Below are 14,285 nucleotides of genomic sequence, written 5' to 3' on the forward strand. Positions count from 1 at the left end.
CCAATAACTTCATTCTTAATTTCACCTAAAACTCTCAGGATAACCCCTTTTAATAAACAAATCTAACACAAATTCAGATTCCCTCAAAAAAGGTTTGTCATCTGACACCATTCTTGACACATGAACCATCTGTCCCTTGACTACCGCCTTCTTTTGATATACAGAATACCAACTATCAAAATGCAAACATGAATTTGAAGATGTTACTTTTCTATGTACATTTGAACAATACTTCTGTCTGACAAAATTTTTAATCAATTCGACATCCAAATAAGCTATTTTCTCTGTATTAAAAGTACATGTAAAGTTTAAAAAATCAACTGTACCATTAATATATGTAAAAAATACCTTTCAATTTCTCCAGTGTGTCCACCAATAAAATAAATATATCATCCAAAAATCTTGTATAAAACCCGAGGAATTTTTGTACGTGCTATTAAATAAAAATTTCTTTTCCCAGAAGGACATTACAATATTGGCAAAACTAGGGGCGCACTCCGTTCCCATCACTATTCCTTTTACCTGCTTCAGTGGTACTATAGGGAACTGGAGAACTTGAGTGGCAATTGAAACTTGAAGCCATGAATCCTCCACATATTGCTGATAGCATCTCTATTAATTCTGTTTTAAAATTTAAATATTTAGTGGGTTAATAAATTACTTATTAATTATTTTTCTACCATTATTTTCATCATTTGTGTAAGAGATATTTTAAGTCTACAAGTGTTGTACTTTTTTAATGGATTTAAGCGATTGTAATAGGAAATCATTTGTGGAATTATATTGATTAAGTAACAGTCATTTGACAATCCTCAAAGGTTTTTTTTAAATGGGGTGCTTGTTGATAGTGTTTGTTCTGATGAATTTCCATGAAGTTATTAGGAATGAAAGCGCTTAACTGATTAATAAATTTGGAGTTTGTTTTCTTTGTATGTATTTTGGGTCTGCTACCTTTCTACCTTGGACTTGTGTGGATATAGTAGTTTGCAATGTTCCTGGTTTATTCATTTATTAGTCTGCATAAGACCTTCTTGCAGGATGTTGACATCGCTAGGGGTTTCAATGATAGCTCCCAGTTTGCAGTCATCGACACATTTTGCAAGCCGCAGTCCTTTGATTTTAGCCTGTCCTTCAGAAAAATAGATTCTGACAGTAGGGAGTCCCAATCCCTGCCAAACACCTCTGTTTACAGGTCTGCTGGAGGAGGGGGAGTCCCCCTGTTTTGACCATATGAGTTCTAGCAGTGAGCCAGTTTGCAACCCACCTGACAATATTTGGGTTGATACCCAGCTGTGTGAGTTTATAAATGATGCCTGAGTGGGGGATTGTGTCAAAGGCCTTAGCTAAGTCTAGGTAGGCCGAATGCACATATTTGCCATCGTCTAGGGCTTTGTTGACTGTCTGGAAGAAGTCCACCAAATCTAATTTTCTTTCATTCCACTCTCACAAATTAAGGATTTACTGAATAGAATGGGCACACAATACAACCCTAAAAGTAATATAATTTATCAAAAAAATAGAGCTTAGTAGCTATACTCTCTGTAAGACACTTAAATTCTACAATATTACACTGACCAAAAAGGAATGTACTTCCCGGTTTTAGGCAGGCAATAATTTTATCATTAGCAACAGTTGATAGCCAGAATCTTTCCACATACAAACATTCATTAAAAACTTGTGTATACACAGAGACTGGAACAAACTACCATTTATGACGTACTGACAAATAACATGCATTTACATCACAGTATTGCACCATAACTGCTCAATTCACCTTAGTGAATTATATGAAAACACAAAGCTAAACACGCATGTGCAGTTTTTGCTGAATCTTAAAAAGGTTTCTGATGCAGTTGATTACAACTCACTTATAGAAAAAACAGTACAATGTGTCTGATAAATGTTATCAATGATCTAAAAACTACTTCTCCAACAGAACTTTTAGCAAGACTGGACAAAAGTAGGCTACTGAAACAAATATTGCTACTAAAAAGTTCTAAAGAGCTTTCCCTAGAAACTGACACATCTGAGCAATGTTTTATACACAGATGATATTGTCATAACCAAACTACACAAAAACACTTCTTACATTTACTAAGTCCATTCCTAACTTTATCTCAGTCAGGACCTGCTTAAACACAATTAAGTTAACTATTAACATGAGTGAATCCAGAAGTATGCCTGGAACCCCTCCAAGGCTAAACAAAAACAATAGGGAATTTCTTACAGACTCCAGAGGAACATGCTTTCAATAGTAAAGCACCCAAAATATCTTATCACCTGTCTTTTTATCACCTTATTGAAATAAGGGATAGGCAAAAATTTGCAACAATTAAAAACAGCCCACAACACTTCTCATTTACTTACCCTCCATGCAAGAAATGTCATATACATTAATGCTATTCCCCCCTGCTAATACATACAATGCCTTTATTTAGCCTTTTTCAAACAAACGGGTAGGGTACGGGCATAATGGCTAAGTTGTTTATCTCATGGACACAAACTACAGGGTTTGATTCTTACTTTGTGCTGCCTGCCTGCCTAGCCTAGAACTAACCTGCAAACATTTCAAGTTACTGAAAACAAATTTTATTGTTCAGCAGCCATTCCATAGTAGACAGAAATATATAAACTGGTGGACAGACAGACAGGTAGTCACTACACTGGTGTAGCATGGGCCAAGGAAGCATGTGTTACCTTTGGGTAGAAGCACACACGGAAAGATCTAAGATGTTCAGGTATGCTTCTTACCAGATCCAGATCATGGTCAAATGGAGTCCTGGGCAGGGTAATGGATCAGAACCCCCCGACAGTAGCCCTCTCCCCCCAGCAGCACCCCCACAGTCATTCCAGTGTGTCCCATTACTTGGCTATTTCTCACCATTTACTATAAACACTGCTCAAATCTGTCAGTGTGCATATCAGTTTCATCTTTACATCTACAAAGATTATTTTTATTTATTTATTTTATTTTACATTTATTTACCTGGAAAGCCTGACTGGGCAAGAAGCCCATTTTCAGTGGAGGCCTGGGAGAATAGATTCCTGTCCCATAGACTTTACATGCTCTAGAACAAGATTCCAATCTACATTAGGCAGAGCACCTCACTAACACTCTTCAAGAGAAACCTTGATGAGTGGATGGGAAACAGGAAGTTTATCCCGGGGATCACTTCAGTGGCTCTGCTGGACAGAGGCACAGGGAACTAATGTAAGGGGGCAGGGAAAGCTAACACATTCCAGCTAAGCTTATAAATGCCTTTGGGCAGATAGCCTTGTACATACCTATGAACCTAAAAGCCCCATTAAAATACAAACAGTACACTTAAAAACTACATAAGATAGACAAGTACATAGAGAAAAAAATGTGAATAGAGATATTTAAAACTTTTATTTTAAATTGAATAGCACAGACACTAATAGCCAGTTGCTAAAGAAAACAATACAGACTTACAGTTAAAACAGAATTAGCATGAACAGTAAGCTTCTGTGGCCTTGAAACTCACATTCATTGAAACAGAATTTAAACCCACATTCAAAGAAAATGCATCTGGCCAGTGGTGGATTAAGTTTAACTTCAGGTTGTTTTCAAACCATAGGCCCTTTGCACACATTTATAGGACAATCCATGCATGTCTTCTTTGATGCACTATCCTGACTGCATTACGTTATATTCCTTGTATAATAGTGCACCACTTGTTAGAGTGTGTTTTAAATGTGTAGGTTAAAACATTTTTCCAGAAAGCAAGGGAAAGTACAGTTTTGTACCTACCATAAATGTAGATGTTCGAGTGCTAATACAGCTGCAGTCATAACAGATGGGTTCTCCTGCCGTCAGGCGGGCCCTCGGTCGGCCGAATTCCAAAGTCTAGGTCCGGCGTCAGTTGTCGTCGCTTCTTCCCTGACATCACTGCGACAGGGGTATAAAGGAACCAGCCGACGCCATTTTCTTCAGTTTTTCTTGCCCCAGATGTCAGGTGCCCCCAGAAGGAAGGCAATACATAAATTTGTGTAATAAAACAGTGCAATATAATCAAAATACAGTAGTTGCAAGCAAATACACCATAAATGAATACCCCTATCAGGTTGTATGAGGATGTGTTAGCCTATAGGCCTGTCCCAAGAGGGGAAGGAGGGAAAGAAACCTGGACTGCAGCTGTATTAGCATTCGAACATCTAAATTTATGGTAGGTACAAAACTGTACTATGTTCATCGTGCATACAGCTGCAGTCATAACATATGGGTAGAATCCCAAAGCTAAGAAAGGGGTGGTAGGCACTAGGTGGAACTAGGAGGAGCCAGGATGCCCTGCAAGACTGCAGTGGCAAAGCCTGCTCTAGTTTTGGAGTATAATGGTAGGTGGTAGTGCTTGGAGAAGGTATGCACAGAACTCCAAGTGGCTGCTTCCAAAATATCTTTGGTAGGAACTCCTCTGAGGAAAGCTGCAGAGGTAGCTGTGGCCCTTGTGGAGTGAGATCTGATGCCTGTAGGTACAGTTTTGCCATGAAAAGAATAGCAAAAGCGTATGCAGTGGGCTATCCATTTTGAGATGGTCTGTTTCAAAATAGGCTTTCCTTGAGCTCCTACAGCATAAGACACAAAGAGCTGTTCTGATATTCTGAAAGGCTTTGTTCTGTCCAGATAATAACGTAGTTGTCTGTGGATGTCCAAGGAATGTAGTAATCTCTCCCCTTTGTTTTGAGGATTAGGATAAAAGGTAGGTAAGTGTATGGCCTGATTCAAAGCTACCCTGGATACCACTTTAGGCATAAAGGACGGGTTGGTTCGTAAGGAAACTCTGTCCTGATGGAAGATGATAAAAGGCTGCACAGCCATGAGAGCTTGTAGTTCCGAAACTCTACGAGCTGAGGTAATAGCCAGAAGGAAAGCTGTTTTCCAGGACAAATATTGCAAATCTGATGAGGCAGCTGGCTCAAAGGGAGGCAAGGTCAGTTTTTCCAGAATGAAATTGAGATCCCAAGCAGGTATTGGTTGCTTTGATGGAGGAGAATGAAAGTCCACTGCTTAGCAGCTCAGCTAAATACTGTAGTATTTGAGGTAAATTCAGTTTTCGAGGATCCTGGCCCTTTTTCTCATTCCAGGCACAAAACCTTTTCCATTTTGCGGAGTAAGCTTTTCTAGTTGACGGCCTTCTGGCCTCCAAAATGACATCCTGCACCTCCTTGGAGAGTAGTGTCTGTTGTGATGCTAAGGAATCTTCCATGTGGCTAGATTGAGTGTTTTTAGCTGGCTGAGAAGAGTTTTGAAGCTGTGCTGAGTCAGAAGAAGAGGTATTAGAGGCAGGGTTCATGGTGGGGAATGCGTCAGGCTCCTCAGGAGTGGGTACTAGTGTTGTCTTGGCCAGTCCGGAGCAATGAGAATCATCTTTGGTCTGTCTGCTCTTGTTTTCAATAGAACTTTGGGCAGCAGAGGAAGAGGTGGGAAGGCATAAACTGTCATTGATGTCCAACTGAAAGAGAGAGCGTCCACTCTCCAGGCCTTTGGATGGAAAATCCTTGAGCAGAATTTTGTCAATTGGTGATTTTTGTGGGAGGCAAAGAGATCTATGTCTGGCCTTCCACATGCCTGGATTATTTCTGTAAAAACTTTTGGATGCAACTTCCATTCGTGTGGATCTGTCATATTTCTGCTTAGGTTGTCTGCCAGCGTGTTTTCCTTGCCTGGCAAGTACTGTGCTTGTAGTTCGATTTGTAAGTCCATGGCCATGTTCCAAAGTGACATGGCCAGTCTGCATAGGGGGTATGAATGTGTTCCTCCCTGTTTGTTTATGTACCAGATAACTGTGGTGTTGTCCGTTCTTATCAATAGTTGACCTGGTTGCAGAAGGTCCTTGAAAGCTATAATTTCCTTTTGATTGATGTGAAGGTGCTTTTCTTTTTGGGACCATTTGCCCTGAATGCACCAATCTGTCATGTGCGTAGTCTGAGGCGTAGTCTGAGGCGTCTGTTGTGATGACTTGATTTGCTTGAGGCTTACTGAATGGACGACCTGTGTTTGTTTGGCATGCTTCAGCTCACCACAGAAATTCCTTTTGCAGACATGGAATTAGTGGTATTATTGTTTCCAAACTGTGGCTGTGTTGAGACCATATGTTTTTCAGGTACCATTGAAGTGTCCCCATATGCAGCTTTGCACATGGGATTAGTAAGATGCAAGATGCCATGAATCCCACAGCCTGCAGGATTTTCCTTGCAGTCAGCCTGGTGCAGTTCGCTAGTGCTCTGAAGTATTGAATTAGTTGCCCCTGCTTCTCTGGCATGAGGTAGGCCATCTAGGTGTTTGTGTCCAAGTAGGCACCCAGGAAAATTATCTTCCGAGAGGGTATTAGTCTTGATTTCTTTTTGTTGACTGTGTATCCCAGAGAGTTCAACATTATTACATAAGCCAGATGTTTCAGAAGAATGTGCTTGCTGTCCGCTTAGATCAGGCAGTCATCCAAATAAGGGTATATTTGTATCCCTTGAAGTCCGTAGTAGGCAATTACTGATGCCAGGCATTTCATGAATACTCTGGGTGCAGTAGATAAGCCAAAGGGCAATGCAGAGAATTGATAATGGGTTGAACCTGCAAGAAATCTGAGGTACCTTCTGCAATTTTGTCTGATTGGGACATGCAGGTATGCCTCCTTGAGGTCCAATGTTACCGGCCAAGACTCCTTGCCCAGCATGGGAAGAAGTTGCTGTAGAGTGAGCATCTTGAATTTTGGCACGAGTAGAAATGTGTTTAGGATGGACAGGTCCAAAAATAGGTCTCCAATCTTTTCCCTTCCTTGGTACCAGGAATAGCCTGGAATAAAAACCTTGACCTTGTTTGTGTGTAGGTACCTCTTGAATAGCTTTCATGTCTATGAGATCTGTAATTTGCCTTTGTGCCTCTGCCCTTTGATTGTGTGGCAGGTTTGGCATGCCTCTCATTTTTGGAAGGGTGTGAAAATGGAATCTGTAGCCTCTGTTTATAATGTCCAGGATCCATTTGTCTATTGTGACAATATGCCAATTCTTTGAAAATAATGCCAGCTTTCCTCCTAAGGGGGCTGCCATTTGAGTCTTGCTTGGCATGCAAAGGGGAAAGTCATTGGGCTTGCTTTCTGAATGATTGCGAGTTATCCTCACCACCTCTTTGTGTAGGAGCTTGCCATTGTCTGCCTCTAAACGATCCTTGGGATTGTCCTCTGCCCCTCGGGTGCCTGTATCTGCCTCTTTGGGGTCTGTCCGTGGCTGGAAAGGACCAATTTTTGGAAGGCCAATTTCTACTGAAACGTGGGGGTTGTACCTGTAGAAAATCTTTCACAGTTTGCATTGATTTAGCCTTTTCCTCCATTTTCCTTAATACCTCCTCAGCATTAGCACCAAATAATACATCCTTTGAAGAGGGGCATCTAGTAATTTAGCTTTGACATGATCAGGCAAGGTTTGTTCCTTGAGCCAGGCATGTCTACGTATGACTGATCCTGTAACAGCAGCTCTACATGAAGCCTCTAGAGCATCAAAACCACATTGTAAGGTATGCTTACCCACCTGTTCTGCACTATGCATCAAATCCTACAACTCCTTCAAGTCTGGTTGTTCAGGTTGTGACATTTTACTTTTCAATTGTGATAACAAAAACTGTTGGTATTTTAGCATATGGAACTGACAGTTTAAGGCCCTCATGGTTAAGGTAGCTGAGGTATATACCTTTTTTCCCCACCTTTCTAAGGATCTGGAATCTCTCTCGGAAGGTAATGGATTTTTAGCAGTGGAGGCCTTAATTCCCTTGGGGCCCTGTGAGATGGTTTCTGGGTCAGCAGCATGGCTTTTGTATAGAAATTGGTGTGAGTCAGGAACCCTGCAGTACCTGTCAGGCTTAACTGGGGCTGGAGGCAGAGAGTCCGGGTTAAGGCAGGCCTCCGAGGAAACATCATCTAGATGTCCAAGACAGGAGGTATAGCCAGAGGCCTGTGCTGACGTAGTAAGAGAAATTCCCTAAGCCTTTTCTTGGAATCTGAATAATCTTGGCCTTCCCAGTGGAAGTGTTCCCTTAAGGTATGCAAAGTTTCCCCAAATGAGTAATCCTCTGGGGAGGATACAGAAGGAATGGACTCCTCCGCATCAGAGTCTTCAAAAGGGGAGTAAGAATGTTCCTGATCATCAGAGTGCTCTGAAATAATGGAGCCCTGATCAGAGGAGGGGGATTCTTCCTCCACTCTGGGCCTTTTGTCCGGTGGGGGTTGAGAACCCCTGATAAGAGAAATTATATCCTCAGCCATTTTAAGCATCTGCTTTTTGGGCATGGGGCCTGGAGATGGGCCCTGTGTAGCTTGTCTCTTAGAGTGCATGGCTGCTTTAGACTTAGTGAAAGCCTTGATGGAGAAAGAGGAGGAAGGTCTGAAGACACCTTGAGTGGAGGTAGATTTGTCCACATTTTGAGGTTCAACTCCAAGAGTGGCTTCGGTATCTGTAGTTGGGGTGTGTGCCGAGGAGCCTGCGACCTCGGGCACAGGAGACACCGCCAATGAAGTGTTGTCGGTAGTCAGGGGCTGCGTAGGTGCCTCGCTGAGTACCGGACCATGTGTAGTCGTATTTGGCGTGGTGTCGGTAGAGGCCGCGGACCTCATGTGTCGGTCCTTATCTTTGCGTTTTTTTAGACAAAACTGGAGTCGGAGTCGACATAATATAGTTAAATGTTTTTCCAAAATAATGCTGGGCGAACTCCGCCCGACGCTTAATGGTGCGTTTGTTGAATGTAGCACAAAAGCGACAGACCGAGACGTCGTGGTCTGGGCCTAAACAAGGTATACAGAGGGAATGGAAATCCTTATGCAGTATTTGCTTCCCACATGAAATACAATTATTAACTTTGTCTGACATCGGTCTGAGGCAAGAAATGTTTCCCCAATGGGGTACTTAGCTTTCAAGAAGACTTTGGTTTCAAAATTTTCGTAATTTCAGGAGCTGGCCGACCGGCACTTGCGAACTGCTTCTGCTTCGGGCAGCGAGAGGCAAGAAAGACTGAAGAAAATGGCGTTGGCTGGTTCCTTTATACCCCTGTCGCAGTGATGTCAGGGAAGAAGCGAAGACAACTGACACCGGACCTAGACTTTGGAATTCGGCCGACCGAGGGCCCGCCTGCCGGCAGGAGAACCCATCTGTTATGACTGCAGCTGTATGCACGATGAACATCACAATGTTTGAACCAATGATGACAAAACTACCCATAACATAACATTTCAACCACAAAAGGCCACTCAAGCTTTTGCATAGACATAGCATGAGCAACAATAAACTTCTCTTCCCTTGAACCTGAACATTTCTTGAAAATGCACTGAAACCCAACAGTCTTTGAAAATGTACAAAAAATCAACATGCCACTCAACAGTCCTTGAAAATGCACCTGCTCGTAGCTGATGTAGAGGATTCAGGTTCTAGTCTCTTGTAATCAAGGTGCAGGGTTTGAGCCATTATTAACTCCCCAAATGATGTAGACATCCTACAGAAAGGCCTCACTGAGACCAATGACTGGTGTCAAAACCATGGCCTTAAGCTTAATGCCAAAAAATGTGTCGTCATCCCCTCTGGGAAAAACTCAGTTCCCACTAATTATCACATTTATGGGAGCCCACTGAACCCTGAAGGCACTATAAGAGATCTGGGGACACAGGTTGACAGCAACCTCTCCTTCGACCACCACATTGCCACTGTGGTCAGAAAGTCCTTTTATGTGGCACATCTCATTACCAAGAATTTTGCATCCAGGAAGAAAGAGGTCATCATCTCTCTACTCTTCCCTCATTAGGCCAATCATAGAGTATAATGCCACATTTGTCATGTACCTCACTAGACACATGCAACAGCTGGAAAGGCTACAAAAGTACCTCACAAAGAGAATCCTAGGTTTTAAACATATGTCGTACATGGACAGACTAAAAAAACTCCAGCTATTCTCTGCCTCATATCGTCTACTAAGAGGCGATCTCTGCTTGACTTACAGAGCCATGTCTGACCCAGCTCTGTTAGAAACGCTGTATCTAAAGAAATCCCAATCTCTCTGCACCACATGTTCCACAGACCTCAACCTCATTACCACAATCAACAGAACATGCTGGAGGGACAGGTTCACAACCCAGAGACAGCCCATGTTCTGGAATAGACTTTCCATACATATCAAGCAGAGCACCTCACTGGCCCTCTTCAAGAGAAATCTTGATGAGTGGATGGGAAACAGAAAGTTCACCCCGAGGATCACTCCAGTGGCTCTACTTGATACAGATACTGGGAACTAATGTCAGATGGCACGATGCCAGGGCACTTTTATGGGCTTGGCTTGTAAAAGCTCCAGGGCCATTAGCCTATTACATACCTATGAGCCTGAATATGTAAACCAACCTGCCATCCCTAACTGGGGCACAACACACACACACACACACACACACACACACACACACACACACACACACACACACACACACGCACACACACGCACACACACGCACACACACACACACACACACACACACACACACACACACACACACACACACACACACACACACACTTCCTGAGCTCATCTCTGTCGAATGGAATGGCAAAGGCAAAAATCCTTTATTCCCCTCCAATATTTAATGGACACTTCTAAGGATTCACTCGGCATGCATCTTTAAGGGAGAAATGTAACACATGCAGTTTGCATTCTTAAAGAAGAAATGTAAGTTTGGTGGCAGCCCCCTGGCCAGTGGGCCCCCCTAAGCCAGTGGGCCATAGGCAACTGCTAGGTCACATAGCACTGGATCCATCTCTACTCTTTACACTAACATCATACATTGGAGCTCAAAGAACCACTCAGGGTCAAGTAGGTGCTATAATAGTGGACACTGGTCACACTGCAAGTGCAGTAAGCTGGCTTGATCTCCACTACCTCCTCATGGCTGGTGCAATGAATGAGCTGATTGGGCTTCCTGGGCAGGAAAAATGGGCCAGAGGGCTCGTACCTCATCTGATTCCAAAATTTCAATGTTAGCATTTTATAGCACTGCATACACATGTCTTTTCAGTTAAGCCTGCTCACTGCGTGTTTCAGTTTTTTTTTTACTTAGTAATCAAGATCCCTGTGGTTTACATTTCTAATTTGTAGCTATAGTGAAAGAATATTATCTCATCTTTGCTCTTTGCATATAATTAAATATGGTATTATTTTGATTCTTAACTGCGGTGGTGGTGCTGCGGTAGTGGTGTCACCTCACAGTAAGACGTTGTCCTGTTCGATTCTCAGCTAGAGCGTCTTCTGTGTGGAGACATGCGTGAATGAGCGTACCTTCGATGAAGGTTGCGCGTCAGGGCTGGCAACTCGGCACGTAAAAATCTACTGCCAATCATTAGCAGACCGGAGTTCCACTGTGGTGACCCCTAACCGGAAAAAGCCAAAAGACCTAACAACATTATTTAGATTCTTACGGATGTAATTTCTTTATTTTTATCTGTCTTGTTTTTTTTTTTTCTGGAGCTTTTCTCCCCAGGTCTCCACTGAAAACAGGCTACCAGCCCAATTGGACACTACCTGGTAAACAAATGTAAATAAATAAATAATAATAAATAAATGGGCTGACTGGTTGCAGGAAGGCAAGTCACTAGGCTGTAATATAATCCCCATGTACCTTAATAAAATACACAGTTTACTTGGCCGCACATTCTATGCTTAGTAACTTTTTTAACGAGAACTCAAATAATTATCTTATTGTTGTTTAGTACTATGGATTGACTATTTGCTAATTCATCTTCTTCATGATGCTATCTACATGTACTGATAAATCAAATTTCTTCACAGTGGTCTGCCCTGATGTTTGCTTTCATTCAGCATTTGTGACCCTTGTGCAACAAATCGTCTTGATACTGATACAAAGAAACAGATTCTGACTGATAAAAACTGATTGGCCAATTAAGCCTAGACAGGCACTTAATTATTGGATAAGCTACAGATCCCAGATAATCATCAGCTAATTCTCCTATGCTTTCTCAAATGCTGTGACTGCCTCCAATGTTGCAGACTCTTCAGGAAGACTGTTTCCATCCTCCAATATCTATCTAGAAAATGTTCATTTAAATCTGTCCTCGACTATTCATTTTATAACTTCAGATCTTTCTTAAGTATTACCCTATATTTGAACTTAATGGAACTCCATACAGATGTGCTTAAGATAATAAAACATTTCTATAGCATTCTTTGTGTTATTACTTTTTCAAGACTAAAAATGTACCCTATTTTGAAATAGTGCTTCTCTTTACCAGTCATGAGTCATACACTTTGCATCTTCAAATCACATCCTCTTCTTCTACTACATTCCACTTTATTTCTTTCATGACTACACGTCTTAAGCACTTAAAGTGATTATCTTTACACATTTTGTGGTGTAGGCAGTTTTTAATTTTTGTGCATCATTTTAACTACTGCCTATCTAAAATTCCTCATCAGTGGTGTCTCCAAAACTGCAAGCTGGTTATGTATAATTAATAATGACTTTTCATTGTGTGCAGAAGATGCGGCTGTCTATGCATGCTAGTATTCCTCTAACCATCACTTCTGTCTTCAGACATTACTTGCTTATTTTTACATATTTTCATACAATTAGCTCATGCCTCTCTTTCCTGGTGCTGCTGCTTCCCCTCCTGGTGTGTAATCTTTTGCTATATTATTAACTCCCTTAAACATTGCTTGCATTTGTTAAACGGAGCTTCAGATATTAACATATTGACCATTCCCTTTGCTTTACAATGTCTCATCTCATCCATTCTTTGCACCCTTGTATCTCAATCCTGGTGAAAATTTTAATGCAACAAGACTAGTCTCATTCGCAAAGCCATGGAAAGAATTATCATGGAAATGATTAATAATGATATAGAAAAACCTTCAAACACTGGATTCAACCTAGTTTGGTTTCTTCAAGAATAGGTCATGCCTATTCTACCTGGTGGACTTTTTTGAGAAAATCAAGGCAAAGCCCTGGTGGACTTTTTTGAGAAAATCGTGGCAAAGCAGTGCATACTGCCTTCCTTGACCTGGTTAAGGCACTTGATTCAATATCCCATTGTAAACAAGCTCATAGATTTAGGCATAAACCCCTGTGTTACATGCTGTATAGCAATTTGGCTCTCAAATAGGACACAGGATATTAGGGTCAGTAACAAAGTCTCTCAGGGATCTGTGCTGGGTGCATTCCTTTTGGCAGCTCCTTCTTGGAAGTCAAGAATGATATCAAGGGCATCAGGCTGACCAGGTTTGCAAATGCTTTTAAAGTTGCAGCACTCACACAATCTTCACAATGTACTAATATTCCATCAGAAGGACTAACACAGATAAATAACTGGTGCCAAAGCCATGGCTTAAAACTCAATGCCAAGAAATATATAACAGTATTGTTTGGGAAGTCAGCAACCCTAGGAAATTAACTAATTGATAACATACTTCTAAGAGCAGAACCAGTAGTCGTGGGTTTGGGTACATGTGTAGATTGTAACCTGGCTTTCAACCAACATGTGTCTAGGGTAGTAATGAAATCTTTCTACATTGCTCAACTTATAAGCAAGAGCATAGCATCTAGGTCCAAAGAAGTCAGAAAGCACTGTATCCAGCCCTCAACAGGCCCACAATTGAGTATAATGCCCAGGCACATGCAGCATCTGGAATGTCCACAGAGATTCCTGTATAGGCTTTAAACAGCAGAGTAATTGCCTAACTCTTTTCAAGAGAATCCTGGACAAGTGGATGGGAAATCATGTCTACCACATGTCTCTAATCGATAGAAGCAGCTGTAAATATTGGCCTAGCTTAAATGTACACCTTAAAATAATCTCTAAGGCACACAATTTAGTGGGATATAATTGGGATTCTTGAATAGGCCTATAAAGGCTCAAGTCATTGTTGGCCTCAGTATACACCTATGAAGCTATGAAACTATAAGAAAAAAAAAGAAATATGTATATCCTTTTAGTGACCGAGATAAATATATTTGTTTTTGAAGTTCAAGACTCCCATTTTAGGCATCTAAGCAGAGCCTGATTAATTTAGTGGAAGGCACATATATTTTCAAAGAGGGATGAGCAAATAAAATCAGACATTAGTTAATATGGTGAAACAGCTTTCTAGCGGTCATAATAGGAATCTAGAACTTCAGGGAGGGTAGCTTAAATATATAGTCGGAATTAGTTATACTTAAAAATGTTAGCAGAAAAGAAAAATGAAGGGTGGATGATTCTCATTTCTCTTTCCACAAACCAGGACAACCAATAATAAA

The 14,285-nt window shown here is 41.4% G+C and overlaps 1 protein-coding gene across 1 annotated transcript in view; it reads right to left on the minus strand.

The window, feature by feature from the left end:
- PTPRU (protein tyrosine phosphatase receptor type U) overlaps positions 1 to 14,285 on the minus strand; it is a 4,710,560-nt gene that overhangs the window by 1,710,179 nt on the left and 2,986,096 nt on the right. The gene's annotated exons all lie outside the window — the stretch shown is intronic.

Source organism: Protopterus annectens, chromosome 1.part1 (assembly GCF_019279795.1).
Source record: "Protopterus annectens isolate FY-2018-M chromosome 1.part1, PAN1.0, whole genome shotgun sequence".
NCBI lineage: Eukaryota > Metazoa > Chordata > Ceratodontiformes > Protopteridae > Protopterus > Protopterus annectens.